The following is a 9,351-nucleotide window of genomic DNA, read 5'->3' on the forward strand; positions in this document are numbered from 1 at the left end:
CTCTGGACTCACTGAACTGAATCCCCAGTGGTGCCAGTGCACTCTCTGGACTCACTGTACTGCATCCCCAGTGGTGCCTGTGAAGTCTCTGGACTCACTACAGTGCAACCCCAGTGGTGCCAGTGAAGTCTCTGGTCTCACTGCACTGCATCCCCAGTGGTGCCAGTGAAATCTCAGGACTCACAGCAGTGCAGCTCCATATGGTGCCAGTGCACTCTCTGGACTCACTGCACTGCATCCCCGGAGGTGCCAGTGCACTCTCTGGACTCACTGCACTGCATCCCCACTGGTGCCAGTGCACTCTCTGGACTCACTGCATTGCATCCCCAGTGGTGCCAGTGCACTCTCTGGACTCACTGCACTGCATCCCCAGTGGAGCCAGTGCACTCTCTGGACTCACTGGAGTGCATCTCCACTGGTGCCAGTGCACTCTCTGGACTCACTGCACTGCATCCCCAGTGGGGCCAGTGCACTCTCTGGACTCACTGCAGTGCATCACCTGTGGTGCCAGTGCACTCTCTGGACTCACTGCACTGCATCCCCAGTGGGGCCAGTGCACTCTCTGTAGTCACTGCATTGCATCCCCAGTGGCGCCAGTGCACTCTCTGGACTCACTGCACTGCATCCCCAGTGGTGCCAGTGCACGCTGTGGACCCACTGCAGTGCATCCCCACTGGTGCCAGTGCACTCTCTGGACTCACTGCAGTACATCCCCCGTGGTGCCAGTGCACTCTCTGTAGTCACTGCGCTGCGTCCCCAGTGGTGACAGTTCACTCTCTGTACTCACTGTGCTGCATCCCCAGTGGTGCCAGTGCACTCTCTGGACTCACTGCAGTGTATCCCCTGTGGTGCCAGTGCACTCTATGGACTCACTGCACTGCATCCCAGTGGTGCCAGTGCACTCTCTGGACTCACTGCAGTGTATCCCCTGTGGTGCCAGTGCACTCTGTGGACTCATTGCACTGCATCCCAATGGTGCCAGTGCAGTCTCTGGACTCACTGCACTGCATCCCAGTGGTGCCAGTGCACTCTCTGGACTCACTGCACTGCATCCCCAGTGGTGCCAGTGCACTCTCTGGACTCACTGCAGTGCAGCCCCTGAGGTGCCAGTGCACTCTCTGTACTCACTGCAGTGCATTCCCAGTGGTGTCAGTGCACTATCTGGACTCACTGCACTGCATCCCCAGTGGTGCCAGTGCACTCTCTGGACTCACTGCACTGCATCCCCATTAGTGCCAGTGCATTCTCTGGACTCACTGCAGTGCATCCCCAGTGGTGCCAGTGTACTCTCTGGACTCACTGCACTGCATCCCCAGTGGTGCCAGTGCACTTTCTGGTGTCATTGCAGTGCATCCCCTGTTGTGCTAGTGCACTCTCTGCACTCACTGCACTGCATCCCCAGAAGTGCCAGTGCACTCTCTGGACTCACTGCACTGCATCCCCAGTGGTGCCAGTGCACTCTCTGGACTCACTGCACTGCATCCCCAGTGGTGCCAGTGCACTCTCTGGACTCACTGCAGTGCATTCCCAGTGGTGTCAGTGCACTATCTGGACTCACTGCAGTGCATCCCCTGTGGTGCCAGTACACTCTCTGGACTCACTGCAGTGCATCCCCAGTGGTGCCAGTGCACTCTCTGGACTCACTGCAGTGCATCCCCAGTGGTGCCAGTGCACTCTCTGGACTCACTGCACTGCATCCCCAGTGGTGCCAGTGCACTCTCTGGACTCACTGCAGTGCATTACCATTGGTGCCAGGGCACTCTCCGGACTCACTGCAGTGCATCCGCAGTGGTGCCAGTGCACTCTCTGGACTCACTGCACTGCATCCCCATTAGTGCCAGTGCATTCTCTGGACTCATTGCAGTGCATCACCAGTGGTGCCAGTGCACTCTCTGGACTCACTGCACTGCATCCCCAGTGGTGCCAGTGCACTTTCTGGAGTCACTGCAGTGCATCCCCTGTTGTGCTAGTGCACTCTCTGCACTCACTGCACTGCATCCCCAGAAGAGCCAGTGCACTCTCTGGACTCACTGCACTGCATCCCCAGTGGTGCCAGTGCACTCTCTGGACTCACTGTACTGCATCCCCAGTGGTTCCATTGCACTCTCTGGACTCACTGCACTGCATCCCCAGTGGTGCCAGTGCACTCTCTGGACCCACTGCAGTGCATCCCCACTGGTGCCAGTGCACTCTCTGGACTCACTGCAGTGCATCCCCAGTGGTGCCAGTGCACTCTCTGTAGTCACTGCGCTGCATTCCCAGTGGTGCCAGTGCACTCTCTGGACTCACTGTGCTGCATCCCCAGTGGTGCCAGTGCACTCTCTGGACTCACTAAACTGCATCACCAGTGGTGCCAGAGAACTCTCTGGACTCACTGCACTGCATCCGAAGTGGTGCCAGTGCACTCTCTGGACTCACTGCACTGCATCCCCAGAGGTTCCATTGCACTCTCTGGACTCACTGCACTGCATCACCAGTGGAGCGAGTGCACTCTCTGGACTCACTGCAGTGCATCCCCAGTGCTGACAGTGCACTCTCTGGACTCAGTGCACTGCATCCCCAGTGGTGCCAGTGCGCTCTCTGGACTCAGTGCACTGCATCCCCAATGGTGCCAGTGCACTCTCTGGACTCACTGCAGTGCATCCCCAATGGTGCCAGTGCACTCTCTGGACTCACCAGGGTGCATCCCCAGTGGTGCCAGTGCACTCTCTGAGCTCACTGCACTGCATCCCCAGTGGTGCCAGTGCACTCTCTGCACTCACTGCACTCCATCCCCAGTGGTGCCACTGCACTCTCTGGACTCACTGCAGTGTATCCCCATTGGAGCCGGTGCACTCTCTGGACTCACTAAACTGCATCCCCAGTGGTGCCAGAGAACTCTCTGGACTCACTGCACTGCTTCCCCAGTGGTGCCAGTGCACTCTCTGGACTCACCGGGGTGCATCCCCAGTGGTGCCAGTGCACTCTCTGGACTCACTGCACTGCATCCCCAGTGGTGCCAGTGCACTCTCTGGACTCACTGCACTGCATCCCCAGTGGTGCCAGTGCACTCTCTGGACTCACTGCACTGCATCACCATTGGTGCCAGGGCACTCTCCGGATTCACTGCAGTGCATCCGCAGTGGTGCCAGTGCACTCTTTCGAGTCACTGCACTGCATCCCCATTAGTGCCAGTGCATTCTCTGGACTCACTGCAGTGCATCCCCAGTGGTGCCAGTGTACTCTCTGGACTCACTGCACTGCATCACCAGTGGTGCCAGTGCACTCTCTGGACTCACTGCACTGCATCCCCAGTGGTGCCAGTGCACTTTCTGGAGTCACTGCAGTGCATCCTCTGTTGTGCTAGCGCACTCTCTGCACTCACTGCACTGCATCCCCAGGAGTGCCAGTGCACTCTCTGGACTCACTGCAGTGCATCCCCAGTGGTGCCAGTGCACTCTCTGGACTCAGTGCACTGCATCCCCAGTGGTGCCAGTGCACTCTCTGGACTCACTGCACTGCATCCCCAGTGGTGCCAGTGCACTCTCTGGACCCACTGCACTGCATCCTCAGTGGTGCCAGTGCACTCTCTGGACTCACTGCACTGCATCCCCAGTGGTGCCAGTGCACTCTCTGGACTCACTGCACTGCATCCCCAGCGGTGCCAGTGCACTCTCTGGACTCACTGCACTGCATCCCCAGTGGTGCCAGTGCACTCTCTGGACTCACTGCACTGCATCCCCAGTGGTGCCAGTGCACTCTCTGGACTCACTGCACTGCATCCCCACTGGTGCCAGTGCACTCTCTGGACTCACTGCGCTGCATCCCCAGTGGTGCCAGTGCACTCTCTGGACTCACTGCAGTGTATCCCCTGTGGTGCCAGTGCACTCTGTGGACTCACTTCACTGCATCCCAGTGGTGCCTGTGCACTCTCTGGACTCAGTGCACTGCATCCCCAGTGGTGCCAGTGCACTCTCTGCACTCAGTGCACTGCATCCCCAATGGTGCCAGTGCACTCTCTGGACTCACAGCACTGCATCCCCACTGGTGCCTGTGCACTCTCTGGACTCACTGCACTGCATCCCCAGTGGTGCCAGTGCACTCTCTGAGCTCACTGCACTGCATCCCCAGTGGTGCCAGTGCACTCTCTGGACTCACTGTGCTGCATCCCCAGTGGTGACAGTGCACTCTCTGGACTCACTGCACTGCATCCCCAGTGGTGCCAGTGCACTCTCTGGACTCACTGCACTGCATTCCTTGTGGTGCCATTGCACTCACAGGACTCACTGCACTGCATCCCCAGTGGTGCCAGTGCACTCTCTGGACTCACTGCACTGCATCCCCATTGGAGCCAGTGCACTCTCTGGACTAACTGCATTGCATCCCCAGTGGTGCCAGTGCACTCTCTGGACTCACTGCACTGCATCCCCAGTGGTGCCACTGCACTCTCTGGACTCACTGCACTGCATCCCCAGTGGTGCCAGTGCACTCTCTGGACTCAGTGCAGTGCATCCCCAGTGGTGCCAGTGCACTCTCCGGACTCACTGCACTGCATCCGCAGTGGTGCCAGTGCACTCTTTCGAGTCACTGCACTGCATCCCCATTAGTGCCAGTGCATTCTCTGGACTCACTGCAGTGCATCCCCAGTAGTGCCATTGTACTCTCTGGACTCACTGCACTGCATCCCCAGTGATGCCAGTGCACTTTCTGGAGTCACTGCAGTGCATCCCCTGTTGTGCTAGTGCACTCTCTGCTCTCACTGCACTGCATCCCCAGAAGTGCCAGTGCACTCTCTGGACTCACTGCACTGCATCCCCAGTGGTGCCAGTGCAATCTCTGGACTCACTGCACTGCATCCCCAGTGGTTCCATTGCACTCTCTGGACTCACTGCACTGCATCCCCAGTGGTGCCAGTGCACTCTCTGCACTCACTGCACTGCATCCCCAGTGGTGCCAGTGCACGCTCAGGACCCACTGCAGTGCATCCCCACTGGTGCCAGTGCACTCTCTGGACTCACTGCAGTGCATCCCCAGTGGTGCCAGTGCACTCTCTGGACTCACTGCACTGCATCCCCAGTGGTGCCAGTGCACTCTCTGGACTCACTGCACTGCATACCCAGTGGTGCCAGTGCACTCTCTGGACTCACTGCAGTGCATCCCCAGTGGTGCAGTGCACTCTCTGGACTCACTTCACTGCATCCCCAGTGGTGCCACTGCACTCTCTGGACTCACAGCACTGCATCCCCTGTGGTGCCAGTGCACTCTCTGGAGTCACTGCGCTGCATCCCCAGTGGTGCCAGTGCACTCTCTGGACTCACTGCAGTGCATCCCCAGTGGTGCCAGTGCACTCTCTGGAATCACTGCAGTGCATCCACAGTTGTGCCAGTGCACTCTCTGGACTCACTGCAGTGCATCCCAATGGTGCCAGTGCACTCTCTGGACTCACTGCAGTGCATCCCCAGTGGTGCCAGAGCACTCTCTGGACTCACTGCAGTGCATCCCCAGTGTTGCCAGTGCACTCTCCGGACTCACTGCACTGCATCCCCAGTGGTGCCAGTGCACTCTCTGAACTCACTGCAGTGCATCCCCAGTGGTGCCAGTGCACTCTCTTTAGTCACTGCGCTGCGTCCCCAGTGGTGACAGTGCACTCTCTGGACTCACTGCACTGCATCCCCAGTGGTGCCAGTGCACAATCTGGAGTCACTGCACTGCATCACCAGTGGTGCCAGTGCACTGTCTGGAGTCACTGCAGTGCATCTCCAGTGGTGCCAGGGCACTCTCTGGACCCACTGCAGTGCATCCCCACTGGTGCCAGTGCACTCTCTGGTCTCACTTTAGTACATCCCCAGTGGTGCCAGTGCACTCTCTGTAGTCACTGCGCTGCATCCCCAGTGGTGCCAGTGCACTCTCTGGGCTCACTGCACTGCATCACCAGTGGTGCCAGTGCACTCTCTGGACTCACTGCAGTGCATTCCCAGTGGTGACAGTGGCTCTCTGGACTCACTGCACTGCATCTCCAGGTGTGCCATTGCACTCTCTGGACTCACTGCAGTGCATCCCTTGTTGTGCCAGTGCACTCTCTGGACTCACTGCACAGCATCCCCAGTGGTGCCAGTGCACTCTCTGGAGTCACTGCAGTGCATCCCCAGTGGTGCCAGTGCACTCTATGGACTCACTGCAGTGCATCCCCAGTGGTGCCAGTGCACTCTCTGGACTCACTGCACTGCATCCCCAGTGGTGCCAGTGCACTCTCTGGACTCAATGGAGTGCATCCCCAGTGGTGCCAGTGCACTCTCTGGACTCACTGCACTGCATCCCCAGTGGTGCCACTGCACTCTCTGGACTCACTGCAGTGCATCCCCAGTGGTGCAGTGCACTCTCTGGACTCACTGCACTGCATTTCCAGTGGTGCCAGTGCACTCCCTGGACTCAATGCACTGCATCCCCAGTGGTGCCAGTGCACTCTGTGGACTCACTGCAGTGCATCCCCAGTGGTGCCAGTGCACTCTCTGGACTCACTGCAGTGCATCCCCAGTGGGGCCAGTGCACTCTCTAGACTCACTGCAGTGCAGCTCCTGAGGTGCCAGTGCACTCTCTGGACTCACTGCGCTGCATCCCCAGTGGTGCCAGTGCACTCTCTGGACTCACTGCACTGCATCCCCAGTGGTGCCAGGGCACTCTCTGGAGTCACTGCAGTGCATCCCCTGTTGTGCTAGTGCACTCTCTGCACTCACAGCACTGCATCCCCAGTGGTGCCTGTGCACGCTCTGGAATCACTGCAGTGCATCTCCAGTGGTGCCAGTGCACTCTCCGGACTCACTGCACTGCATCCACAGTGGTGCCAGTGCACTCTCTAGACTCACTGCAGTGAATCCCCAGTGGTGCCAGTGCACCCTCTGCACTCACTGCAGTGCATCCCCAGTGGTGCCAGTGCACTCTCTGTAGTCACTGCGCTGCATCCCCAGTGGTGACAGTGCACTCTCTGGACTCACTGCGTTGCATCCCCAGTGTTGCCAGTGCACAATCTGGAGTCACTGCACTGCATCCCCAGTGGTGCCAGTGCACTGTCTGGAGTCACTGCAGTGCATCTCCAGTGGTGCCAGGGCACTCTCTGGACTCACTGCACTGCATCCCCAGTGGTGCCAGTGCCCTCTCTGGACTCACTGCACTGCATCTCCAGTGGTGCCAGTGCCCTCTCTGTAGTCACTGCGCTGCATCCCCAGTGGTGCCAGTGCACTCTCTGGACCCACTGCAGTGCATATCCAGTGGTGCCAGTGCACTCTCTGGACCCACTGCAGTGCATCCCCAGTGGTGCCTGTGCACTCTCTAGACTCACTGCGCTGCATCCCCAGTGGTGCCAGTGCACAATCTGGAGTCACTACAGTGTATCCCAAGTGGTGCCAGTGCACTCTCTGGACTCACTGCATTTCATCCCAGTGGTGCCAGTGCACTCTCTGGACTCACTGCACTGCATCCCCAGTTCTGCCAGTGCACTCTCTGGACTCACTGCACTGCATCCCCACTGGTGCCAGTGCACTCTCTGGACTCACTGCATTGCATCCCCAGTGGTGCCAGTGCACTCTCTGGACTCACTGCACTGCATCCCCAGTGGAGCCAGTGCACTCTCTGGACTCACTGCAGTGCATCTCCACTGGTGCCAGTGCACTCTCTGGACTCACTGCACTGCATCCCCAGTGGGGCCAGTGCACTCTCTGGACTCACTGCAGTGCATCACCAGTGGTGCCAGTGCACTCTCTGGACTCACTGCACTGCATCCCCAGTGGGGCCAGTGCACTCTCTGTAGTCACTGCATTGCATCCCCAGTGGCGCCAGTGCACTCTCTGGACTCACTGCACTGCATCCCCAGTGGTGCCAGTGCACGCTGTGGACCCACTGCAGTGCATCCCCACTGGTGCCAGTGCACTCTCTGGACTCACTGCAGTGCATCCCCTGTGGTGCCAGTGCACTCTCTGTAGTCACTGCGCTGCGTCCCCAGTGGTGACAGTTCACTCTCTGTACTCACTGTGCTGCATCCCCAGTGGTGCCAGTGCACTCTCTGGACTCACTGCAGTGTATCCCCTGTGGTGCCAGTGCACTCTGTGGACTCACTGCACTGCATCCCAGTGGTGCCAGTGCAGTCTCTGGACTCACTGCACTGCATCCCAGTGGTGCCAGTGCACTCTCTGGACTCACTGCACTGCATCCCCAGTGGTGCCAGTGCACTCTCTGGACTCACTGCAGTGCATCCCCAGTGGTGCCAGTGCACTCTCTGTACTCACTGCAGTGCATTCCCAGTGGTGTCAGTGCACTATCTGGACTCACTGCAGTGCATCCCCAGTGGTGCCAGTGCACTCTCTGGACTCACTGCACTGCATCACCATTGGTGCCAGGGCACTCTCCGGACTCACTGCAGTGCATCCCCAGTGGTGCCAGTGCACTCTCTGGACTCACTGCACTGCATCCCCATTAGTGCCAGAGCATTCTCTGGACTCACTGCAGTGCATCCCCAGTGGTGCCAGTGCACTCTCTGGACTCACTGCACTGCATCCCCAGTGGTGCCAGTGCACTTTCTGGTGTCATTGCAGTGCATCCCCTGTTGTGCTAGTGCACTCTCTGCACTCACTGCACTGCATCCCCAGAAGTGCCAGTGCACTCTCTGGACTCACTGCACTGCATCCCCAGTGGTGCCAGTGCACTCTCTGGACTCACTGCACTGCATCCCCAGTGGTGCCAGTGCACTCTCTGGACTCACTGCAGTGCATTCCCAGTGGTGTCAGTGCACTCTCTGGACTCACTGCAGTGCATCCCCTGTGGTGCCAGTACACTCTCTGGACTCACTGCAGTGCATCCCCAGTGGTGCCAGTGCACTCTCTGGACTCACTGCAGTGCATCCCCAGTGGTGCCAGTGCACTCTCTGGACTCACTGCACTGCATCCCCAGTGGTGCCAGTGCACTCTCTGGACTCACTGCAGTGCATCACCATTGGTGCCAGGGCACTCTCCGGACTCACTGCAGTGCATCCGCAGTGGTGCCAGTGCACTCTCTGGACTCACTGCACTGCATCCCCAGTGGTGCCAGTGCACTTTCTGGAGTCACTACAGTGCATCCCCTGTTGTGCTAGTGCACTCTCTGCACTCACTGCACTGCATCCCCAGAAGAGCCAGTGCACTCTCTGGACTCACTGCACTGCATCCCCAGTGGTGCCAGTGCACTCTCTGGACTCACTGTACTGCATCCCCAGTGGTTCCATTGCACTCTCTGGACTGACTGCACTGCATCCCCAGTGGTGCCAGTGCACTCTCTGGACCCACTGCAGTGCATCCCCACTGGTGCCAGTGCACTCTCTGGACTCACTGCAGTGCATCCCCAGTG

This window comes from Anser anser, assembly GCF_964211835.1.
Source record: "Anser anser genome assembly, chromosome: 29".
NCBI lineage: Eukaryota > Metazoa > Chordata > Aves > Anseriformes > Anatidae > Anser > Anser anser.